Genomic DNA, 10,621 nt, shown 5'->3' with positions numbered 1-10,621 from the left:
TAGTTTATTATCCCCTGTGCTTTTGGCTACGATGTCAAAGAACAATTGTATGAAATATTTCATCGCCGAAAATCGGTAATTACAAGTCGTTTATATTTCCCAAATGGCAAAATGCGCATGAATATTGTTCATGTACAACAAATCTCTATGATAGAGGAAATAAAGTTATATAAGTGGGTGGTAATTTCTAACTTATATTGCCAAATAAGGTTGTTGTTATTTTATGAATGAAACGAGGTCATGAAAACAGATGCGGAAATCGACGTTGATGGGATATTTTAAGTAATGTGGACAACTCGGCCCCGAGACAAGTCGGACCGAATCCACTCAAACCGTCTAAGAAGACAACTTTGACTGTTTGTCAGATTTACTTAGGGTTTCATAAAAATATGAGACTAACATGTCTAGCGGAGCCATTAATATTTTGTTTGTGCATTGGGGTCTATTTAGGGGTATTTGGAGGGGCCTCAAGAAGGGAGGGGTTTACTATAGAACCCTATGGGATTTTTATATTTTTAAATTTTCAAATGACTCAGTAGGTGATAGACACATGCAGTCTTCAGTAATGAGAACAGGACAATACAAAAAATCAACCAAAATATAGGGTGAGTCCCTGGGGGTCATCCCAACCCCCTTCAATTTGAAGATGTACTTTTATCTTGTAAACCGTCGCGTTCCCCACCCCTAAACAATATATATACTTGAATGGGACAATAAAAGAAATCAAATGAAAATAATTTGGGGGAGTCCCCAGTACCGTCCCACCCCCTCCTGTTTGAGAACTTGGAAATAGTCAAGATCCCCACCCCTAAACCATATATATTCATGTATGGGACAATAAAACAAATCAAAAATGAAATATAGAGTGAGTCCCTGGGGTCACCCCACCCCCTCCTGTTTGAGAACTTGTAAACGGTCGAGATCCCCACCCCTAAACCATATATATTCATGTATGGGACAATATAACAAATCAAATGAAATATATGGGGAGTCCCTGGGGTCACCCCAACCCCTCCTGTTTGAGAACTTGGAAATGGTTGAGATCCCCACCCCTAAACCATATACATTCATGTATGGGACAATAAAACAAATCAAATGAAATATAGGGGGAGTCCCTGTGGACACCCCCGCCCCTCCTGTTTGAGAACTTGTAAACAGTCAAGATCCCCACCCCTAAACCATATATATTCATGTATGGGACAATATAACAAATCAAATGAAATATATGGGGAGTTCCTCGGGTCACCCCCTCCTGTTTGATAACTTGGAAATGGTCGAGATCCCCACGCCTAAACCATATATTCATGTATGGGACAATAAAACAAATCAAATGAAATATAGGGGGAGTCCATGGGGTCACCCCACCCCCTTCTGTTTGAGAACTTGTAAACAGTCGAGATCCCCACCCATAAACAATATGTATTCATGTATGGGACAATATAACAAATCAAATGAAATATAGGGGAGTCCCTGGGGTCACCCAACCCCTTCCTGTTTGAGAACTTGTAAACGGTCGAGATACCCACACCTAATATATATTTACTTGAATGGGACAATAAAAGAAATCAAATGAAAATAATTGTGGGAGTCCCCAGTATCGTCCCACCCCCTCCTGTTTGAGAACTTGGAAATGGTCAAGATCCCCACCCCTAAACCTTATATATTCATGTATGGGACAATAAAACAAATCAAAAATGAAATATAGAGTGAGTCCCTGGGGTCACCCCACCCCCTTCTGTTTGAGAACTTGTAAACGGTCGAGATCCCCACCCCTAAACCATATATATTCATGTATGGGACAATATAACAAATCAAATGAAATATAGGGGGAGTCCCTGGGGTCACCCAAAGCCCTCCTGTTTGAGAACTTGGAAATGGTTGAGATCCCCACCCCTAAACCATATAAATTCATGTATGGGACAATAAAACAAATCAAATGAAATATAGGGGGAGTCCCTGGGGACACCCCCGCCCCTCCTGTTTGAGAACTTGTAAACAGTCAAGATCCCCACCCCTAAACCATATATATTCATGTATGGGACAATATAACAAATCAAATGAAATATATGGGGAGTTCCTCGGGTCACCCAACCCCTCCTGTTTGAGAACTTGGAAATGGTTGAGATCCCCACCCCTAAACCATATACATTCATGTATGGGACAATAAAACAAATCAAATGAAATATAGGGAGAGTCCCTGGGGACACCCCCGCCCCTCCTGTTTGAGAACTTGTTAACAGTCAAGATCCCCACCCCTAAACCATATATATTCATGTATGGGACAATATAAAAAGTCAAATGAAATATATGGGGAGTTCCTCGGGTCACCCCCCCCCCCCCCCTCCTGTTTGATAACTTGGAAATGGTCGAGATCCCCACCCCTAAACCATATATATTAATGTATGGGACAATTAAACAAATCAAATGAAATATAGGGGGAGTCATGGGGACACCCCACCCCCTCTTGTTTGAGAACTTGTAAACAGTCAAGATCCCCACCCCTAAACCATATATATTCATGTATGGGACAATATAACAAATCAAATGAAATATTTAGGGAGTCCCTGGGGTCACCCCACCGCCTCCTGTTTTAGATCTTCGAAATGGTCGAGATCCCCACCCTTAAACCATATGTATTCATGTATGGGACAATATAACAAATCAAATGAAATATAGGGGGAGTCCCTGGGGTCACCCCACCCCCTCCTGTTTGAGAACTTGGAAATGGTCGAGATCCCCACCCCTAAACCATATGTATTCATGTATGGGACAATATAACAAATCAAATGAAATATAGGGGAAGTCCCTGGGGTCACCCCACCCCCTCCTGTTTGAGAACTTGGAAATGGTCGAGATCCCCACCCCTAAACCATATGTATTCATGTATGGGACAATATAACAAATCAAATGAAATATAGGGGGAGTCCCTGGGGTCACCCCACCCCCTCCTGTTTGAGAACTTGTAAACGGTCGAGATACCCACACCTAACCATATTTATTCCTGTTCATCATTTCAAAAAGATTTGAATGACATACAGGGTCAATCTCCTTGGTGTCACATATGCATATCACTTTACTAGACCAAACCAATATGAACTGGACTTTGCCCAATGTCAGGAGACCATGGGAATGACGAATTATGGGGGCTTTGTTTGGGAGACTTCGTAACGGCATCCTGTTACAAAAATTTTGATGCAAAAAATGAGTCTAGATTATTGAATTTACTTTAATTGTTTATTAAATTATTTCTGGGCCTATCATAATTTTCATTTATGGCTCATTTTAAAGAAAACATTTAAATCTTTCAAGCAGTGAGTTGCTTTTGAAAACCTTGATGAAATATTAATTAATTTGCCTTAATAATCAATTCATTTATTGAACATAAATGTACAATATACGAATGTTTAATGTTTGTTGTTTCAAATCTTTAAAAAAAATTGAAGCAACATTGCCACAGTTTTCATAATTACGTTTGCCTTGGTTTTTGGTTTACTGCCTACAGCGCTTACAGTGCTTTGATATATTTACAGCATCATTTTGTGAAATATAAGTACATGTCTAAGAAAGATACAAATAACCATTACAGTATTCACAACATTATTATACAGCACTGTACTAATTCAATTCACTTGTAGCTCCCTTCACAGCTCCTCCTCCGAAAAAGGTTAAAAACACAACACGTGCTTAAAATGAAATTCTTCAATTTATAGCAATGTTATCTTGAAAGGTTTCAAGTTCGATTATTTAGACATATTTTTATCTGATTTATTTAAGGTAATTTCAGAGATAATATTTTATCTAGCAACCCAAGAATAAAATAAAATCATTTACTGGTATAACAGCAAAATTGAAATATACATTTCAAGTTCCTCCAGTGTATACAGTCAACATTGTTCTCAATATTGATCGGATTGACATAAATAATTTGAGCTAATTTTAGTAACCGTAAAAAAATCTACCAAAGTGGATATACCATTATTTTTTAGATTACAGAAATTTTTAAACAAGTGTTGTAGATGAAAAAGGATCAACTGTATCTTCTTCATGCTACCAGTACTTCCTCAGCGGTCCTCAAATGCAATGTATAGTAATTTCAATTCCCTACCAGCAAAAAAAAAAGACATTTAAACTGGAACCTTGCTGAATTTCAACCATGTACACAACATTCAAGAGAAAGAACGAACACAGATTTACCAAGAATCAGACTAATGTATCTGTGTATGGTGACATAATTTCTACAAACATTAAAAACAATTCATGTTGATAATAAAGAGCTGCACCATGAGCGCATGCTATGTCGTCACTTTTTTAAAGAATAAAGTTCCATAACTCCTCAATGTCATAACAGAAATTTATAAAACAATAAAGGACGGTTAATTTATTAGATATAAAGCAGTCGCCAAGGTTTCATGAAAACTGCTCAAAACACTTTTGAGTTATTGCCCGAAAACTGGAAAATTCCCCCTTTTTTATGAATAAAATCCCATAACTCTGAAACGTGGAATCTAAAATTAATTAAAATCGAAAGGGAGCTTACATCATTAGATATAAACAATTCACCAAAGTTTCATGAAAACTGCTCAAAACACTTTTGAGTTATTGTCCGAAAACTTGAAAATCCCACATTTTTAATGAATAAAAGCCCATAACTCGGAAAAGTAAAATCTAAAATTTATAAAAATCGAAAGGCAGCTCACGTCAGTAGATATAAACAGTTCACCAAAGTTTCGTGCAAATTGGTTAAATCATTTTTGAGTTATTGTCCAACATGTTGACGACGGACGGACGGACAACGGTATACCATAATACGTCCCGTAAACGGGCGTATAAAAACTATATACTGGTTACTGATAAAAAGTTAATAAAAATATAATATGTTTCCCTTTATTGGACAGTTCACTAAAACACGCCTGACTTGAAATATAATGAGGTATATGGAATGTTAGTACCGGCCCTTGGACCAATCTACTTTCATTATGACTGGAGCTTGATAAATAATTTGATCTCAGTCATACTATTTTTCATTTGAAATCATAAGGTCTGAATAGTGCTGAAAAGTACTGAATCGGGTAGTGTCTACAAAAGCTGCATTATGGCAACTAATGTAGAAATGTCATTTCTTGGTGGACGAAATAAGACATGAAGTATGGGAAAACTTACCTTTTGATTATGTTTTTATATCGTAAAATATGTTGTAAAAAGTATAATCTAGTAAAAAAAAATATGTGTATGAATGCAGTTGATAATGAGACATTGAACGACACTCTTCATAGACTAAGAAAGTTGAAGATTGCAACTTTTAATATAGGGAATGACCATTTGATTTTCGAGAGGGGTCTGAAAATAAGTGATTTGGCCTGGTAAGAACTGAAAATAAAAAACAGTGTTAACTATATAAATATCAAAATAAATAGACATCATTTTATAAAAAGGAAAACAAGTATACTTAACAAAACATTAGGATAGACCTCTCCAAATGTATCAATCAACCTTCAAAATTGAGTGAACGGACTATTAACACTGGATAATAAAACAGCATGGAATTCCATCTTTGATGTAACTACAGAAAAAAAAATTTCACTTTTAGTTTTGACATGTACCTTACAGCAAGTAAAGATATTCTCCTGTCTTTGTCTGGCTGTGCTAATTTCATTCTGTTGACAACAAAAACAGCAGAACTGAAAACTCTCCTATCTGTGTCACCGCTGTATCCAACTGGCACATATGTCACTATAAAAAACGATATTATACTGGGTGTCATGGAGGAGGACGGTACTTACAACCTAACTGACAAAAGTTATAGGAAAATTATCATCTTTGGGATTGATGGCAAACAAAAACAGTTTGATGATGATGGGAGGATTATGGTCCTGGACGGAGAGGGAAAGGTTCAATGGACCTATCTGGGTCATTCTCATGTCAATTCATCAGGGAACAAACTTTTTCTTCCTACAGATATACTAACAGCATCAGTAGGAGATATTCTAGTTGTAATCCAAACAGACATGCCTTCCGTTTTCTGTAAGGACAAGGATATGTACTGACGTGTACGGTAATGGAGGATCAGGGTATTATGTATCTAAATTCCCTCAATATTGATACAAGGCAACACTTATGAGTGGGTTGTTTTTTTCTGGAGATGATGATAAATTTGAAGCTGAGCTCAACATTGTAAAGTTTTCTTCATAACTTCAAAAGTGCATTATATATAACATCAGTTGGTGATTATATTTTTAAAAGTATTAAATTCTATTATAGGTATTGAGAAATAAAATCACTAGCAATACATGATGATGCGTAACTGTGCAGAAAATTTAACCAAGTAATCTAATATCTTTTAATCATGTGAATGATAGTATGAACCATGACAAATCGTGGACTATGATTTAACAATATAAATAAGAAGATGTGGTATGAGTGCCAATGAGACAACTCTCCATCCAAATCACAATGTATAAAAAGTTAACAATTATAGGTCAAAGTATGGCCTTCAACACGGAGCCTTGGCTCACACCGAACAGCAATCTATAAAGGGCCCCAAAAATTACTAATGTAAAACCATTCAAACGGGAAAACCAACGGTCTAATCAATATAAAAAACGAGAAACGAGAAACATTTATGAACCACATCAACAAACGACAACTACTGAACATCAGATTCCTGACTTAGGATAGGTGCAAACAATTGCAGCGGGTTTAAACGTTTTAATGGTACCAAACCTTCACCCTTATCTGAAACAATAGTGTAACATCACAACATAGAAAGACACACTATAAAATATCAATTGAAATGGCTTAACTCAATCAAAAGACATATAAATACCAGTGAACATACACTGAACAAATAAATTTGATCTATGATACAATGCAAATACAAAATAAATAAACTAAGGGAAGAATAATTAAAGTAACATGTTATACCGCTGTGAAATGTTAAACAATTTAAGAAAAACAATATGCTTGAACAAAAATATCAGCCATTTGCAATTACTTTAAACACAGGTAAATAAAAATAATTTTGTTGTTAGGTATATGTGTACAGTTCAAATGGAGAAAGGAAATATTTTTACAAAAAAAATAATTTTGATGTTCATAGTACGAAGAAGTGAAAATTTATAGTAATACCAAACACTTATCATAGCTGGTATATAGACCAGATATAACCCTGAATAGGTAAACATTAAATAACAAAAAAGCATTACAATTAGTATCAACAGGTCAAATAAACAAGAAAGTACGATTTGAGAGTACTCGCAGTTACTGACAGCTAGTTAAAAGCCAAAAACAATTAATAATAAAAAATCATGCATCAGAGACTAAAATCAACTAAAACACATCCCAGGGATTTAGTATTTTAACGCCATGGACAGTCAAAGAAGGCATGACTTGTGCAATGCCAAAAATAAATGTATCGACAGGCAGTAGGATAGTTAGGAGTTAACCTCTTTATAGATCAAAATGAAGGTTGATGTGTCTTTATACATCCCGTTTGAAAAGAATACAAATTTAGTTATGTTTTAATTTGCTGATGACAAAATCGATATTAGTGCCAATGTAAACTATATACAAAGATCTAATTACAACATTGGTAAGATAACCTTTACTAATAAGTTTGTTAAAAGGTTAGATGAGTTTACACGGATCACATAGTGATATCCGTGCTTTAAGTACAATATTACCGTAAAATTTAGGATGTGTAATACCGTTTTTAATCAGTTTTCTACAGGTTCAGCCAAATTTACTAATCAAATCTTTGTATCTATGAAAGAATTTAGTAAAAGTTTTACGTAATTTAAGATAACGAAATCCCTGACTTAATAATTTACCAATGATGCATTAATTACGTTCGTTAAAATCTATGACATCACTACACACGGGCATAACGAACGAGTTGGGATATATAAACACCGTATGATGGAGCCAAAGGAACATCGCCGTCTAAAAAAGGAAAATTAACAATAGGGAATGAAAAGTCGTCTCTTTTGTCGTAAATTTTAGTATGGAGTTTTCCTTTAGAGATTGAAATGTCCAAATCCAGAAAAGGACAACTACTGCTGTTTATGTTAGATTTAGTTAAAGTAAGTTCTATTGGGTAAAATTCGGTAGTATATTTAGAGAACTCTGGATTATTTAACGAAAAAATATCATCTAGATAACGGAAGGTATTGTTGAATGTATCAACCAAATGTAACAATGACGTGTCTTTACTGAGTTTGGTCATAAACTGAGATTCATAGCAATACAGGAATAAATCTGCTATTAAAGGGGTGCAGTTAGTGACCATAGGAATACCTACTACTTGTCGATACACTTTATCGCCGAAACGTACAAATATGTTGTCCAGGAGAAAATGTAAAGCTTCAATCATATCTTCACGTTTCCAGTAAGTGTATCTAGCATACTTTCCTTTTTCGTTACCGAAAAAGGCTTTAAACGAGTTACAGCAAATAAATTTGTAAGGAGATTTTTCAAAAGACCATTTAATTAAATATGAAATCTTTTTCTTGATAAGATTGTGTGGAAGTGTAGTATAGAGAGTAGAACTGTCATCATAACTGTCAACAGAATTAAAAGGACCATCAAAAGCATGTATTTTATCTAAAACCTCTAAAGAATTTTTAACACCCCAAAAATAATTAATACCATTATTTTCATAAGCTTTATTACAAAAGTTAATAACAAGTTCTTTGATAGTAGTAAGGGAGGTAGTTAGAAGCACTGATAGATTGGTAGTAGAACACTTACTAGATGCGGAGATGAAACGAAATTTAAATGTTTTTTTGTGCAATCTAGGTAACCAGGTAGGGACTTTCAAATGTTCGGAAGAGGCTTTAAGCTGGGTAGTGGCAGTGATATGCTTGTTTACAATTTGACTCTCTGTGGAGCGTACGGGCCTGAATGTAGAAGAATTTGTAATTTCGTTTTGGATAACTTCCGTGTAGTATATGCGTCACACCACCACTACATTATTTGGTGCTTTGTCTGCCGGTACGAACATAAACCGCTTTGCGAGTACTTGGAGCTCATTTTTTTATTCTAGAAATGGGAATATCATGGACCCTATTACTAATTTCAGTTTTGTTTTCAAAATGAGATATACGAATATTAACAGTATTCATAATTTTATTCAAATAACTGTCTAGAGATTTGTTATCAGATTTTTCACATTTACACCAATTTTTACAGTAGACAGACAGAGCGTCTTTAATGACCTGACGACACTGTTTCCAATCTATTATAAATGAAAGACGATATTTCGGTCCTTTCTTAAAAAAAATTATGACCTCACGGTCTTCGACGATGTTGAGGTCACCTGTAAGGACATGACCATAGGGAACATATCTAAAACTAGATTATTCACAGTCTCAAGTGGAGGAAACATTATTTTCTATATTGACGTCTGATGTAACTGACGTTTCATTAAAAATCAAACTTCTGCCAGGTTTTTTTTATAAGAATACGAAATAATAGGTGGTTCTATATTATCAAAATATGGAGGTATTTGGCTTTGGATGGAAGAGTCATTGAATATACTAGATAAGTTAATAAAATCAATACCTCTATTTATGAGGGGCCTGATGGGGGGGGGTCTCATCACGATTCACGAGTTGATTTTTTTGTCAATCAAGATTCACAGAAAATAAATTTCCATGATCACGGATCACGAAAATATAAAAAAAAAAAATCTGTAGAAAAACGGATCACGATAGCGAAAATGCGCCGATCACGAAGAACGAAAATAACCCATCAGGCCCCTCATTTATATATTTTAATTTAAGAAAATGCCGTGTATGATTTTCAGGTTAATCAATACTAGGCCAAGGCTCCGTGTTGAAGACCGTACTGTGACCTATAATGGTTTACTTTTATAAATTTTGACTTGGATGGAGAGTTGTCTCATTGGCACTCATACCACATCTTCTTATATCTATATATGATGACAAAAGGCTTTACAAAAATGGGTGTATTTATACATTGGGCTAAGAATAGAAATTTTATCACACTCCAGAAAAATAGCATATAATTTACTTATTGGTATCTGACCCAGTTTGCATAATACTTGATGTCTGCCATTATTTTTTATTATAGATAACAGATCAGCAAGTGTATAATTTATACGATGTTTAATACGTTGATTACGGTTTTTTCGTTTGCCATGAGACCTTTTATTTCTAAGTCGTTTATCGACAATATTAATGATATCGATTGAAGTTTTAGTTATGTTCCCCTGTCCTAATATTTTGTCATCAAGACCGAGAGGATAAGCCACCTTAGATTAGGTTCAAATTACCACATATATAAGGTTTTGAGTTTTTCAGGTAATGTCACAGGAAAAGGAGAGCGAAAAAGCTCTCCCGTTCACTGTTGACCTTACAGTATTTTGTGAAGTTAATCTAAAACAGGTTAGTCACTTTTTGGCATTGCACGGGAAAATTTGTTGATATCCACGTGCATTTGTCTATATATATGGCGATGTAAACAATCATTGAATCTTTAAAAGTTAAAAAAAAATAAACTTAATTTTGATCAATGAACCATAAAAATAAGGTCAATGTCATATTATTTCTACCTTATAGCATGATTCAATACATCAATTATATTTGACATACGGATTTACAAT

The sequence above is a fragment of the Mytilus californianus genome, unplaced genomic scaffold (assembly GCF_021869535.1).
Source record: "Mytilus californianus isolate M0D057914Y unplaced genomic scaffold, xbMytCali1.0.p SCAF_1, whole genome shotgun sequence".
NCBI lineage: Eukaryota > Metazoa > Mollusca > Bivalvia > Mytilida > Mytilidae > Mytilus > Mytilus californianus.
Note: the sequence above shows the minus strand (reverse complement) of the source record.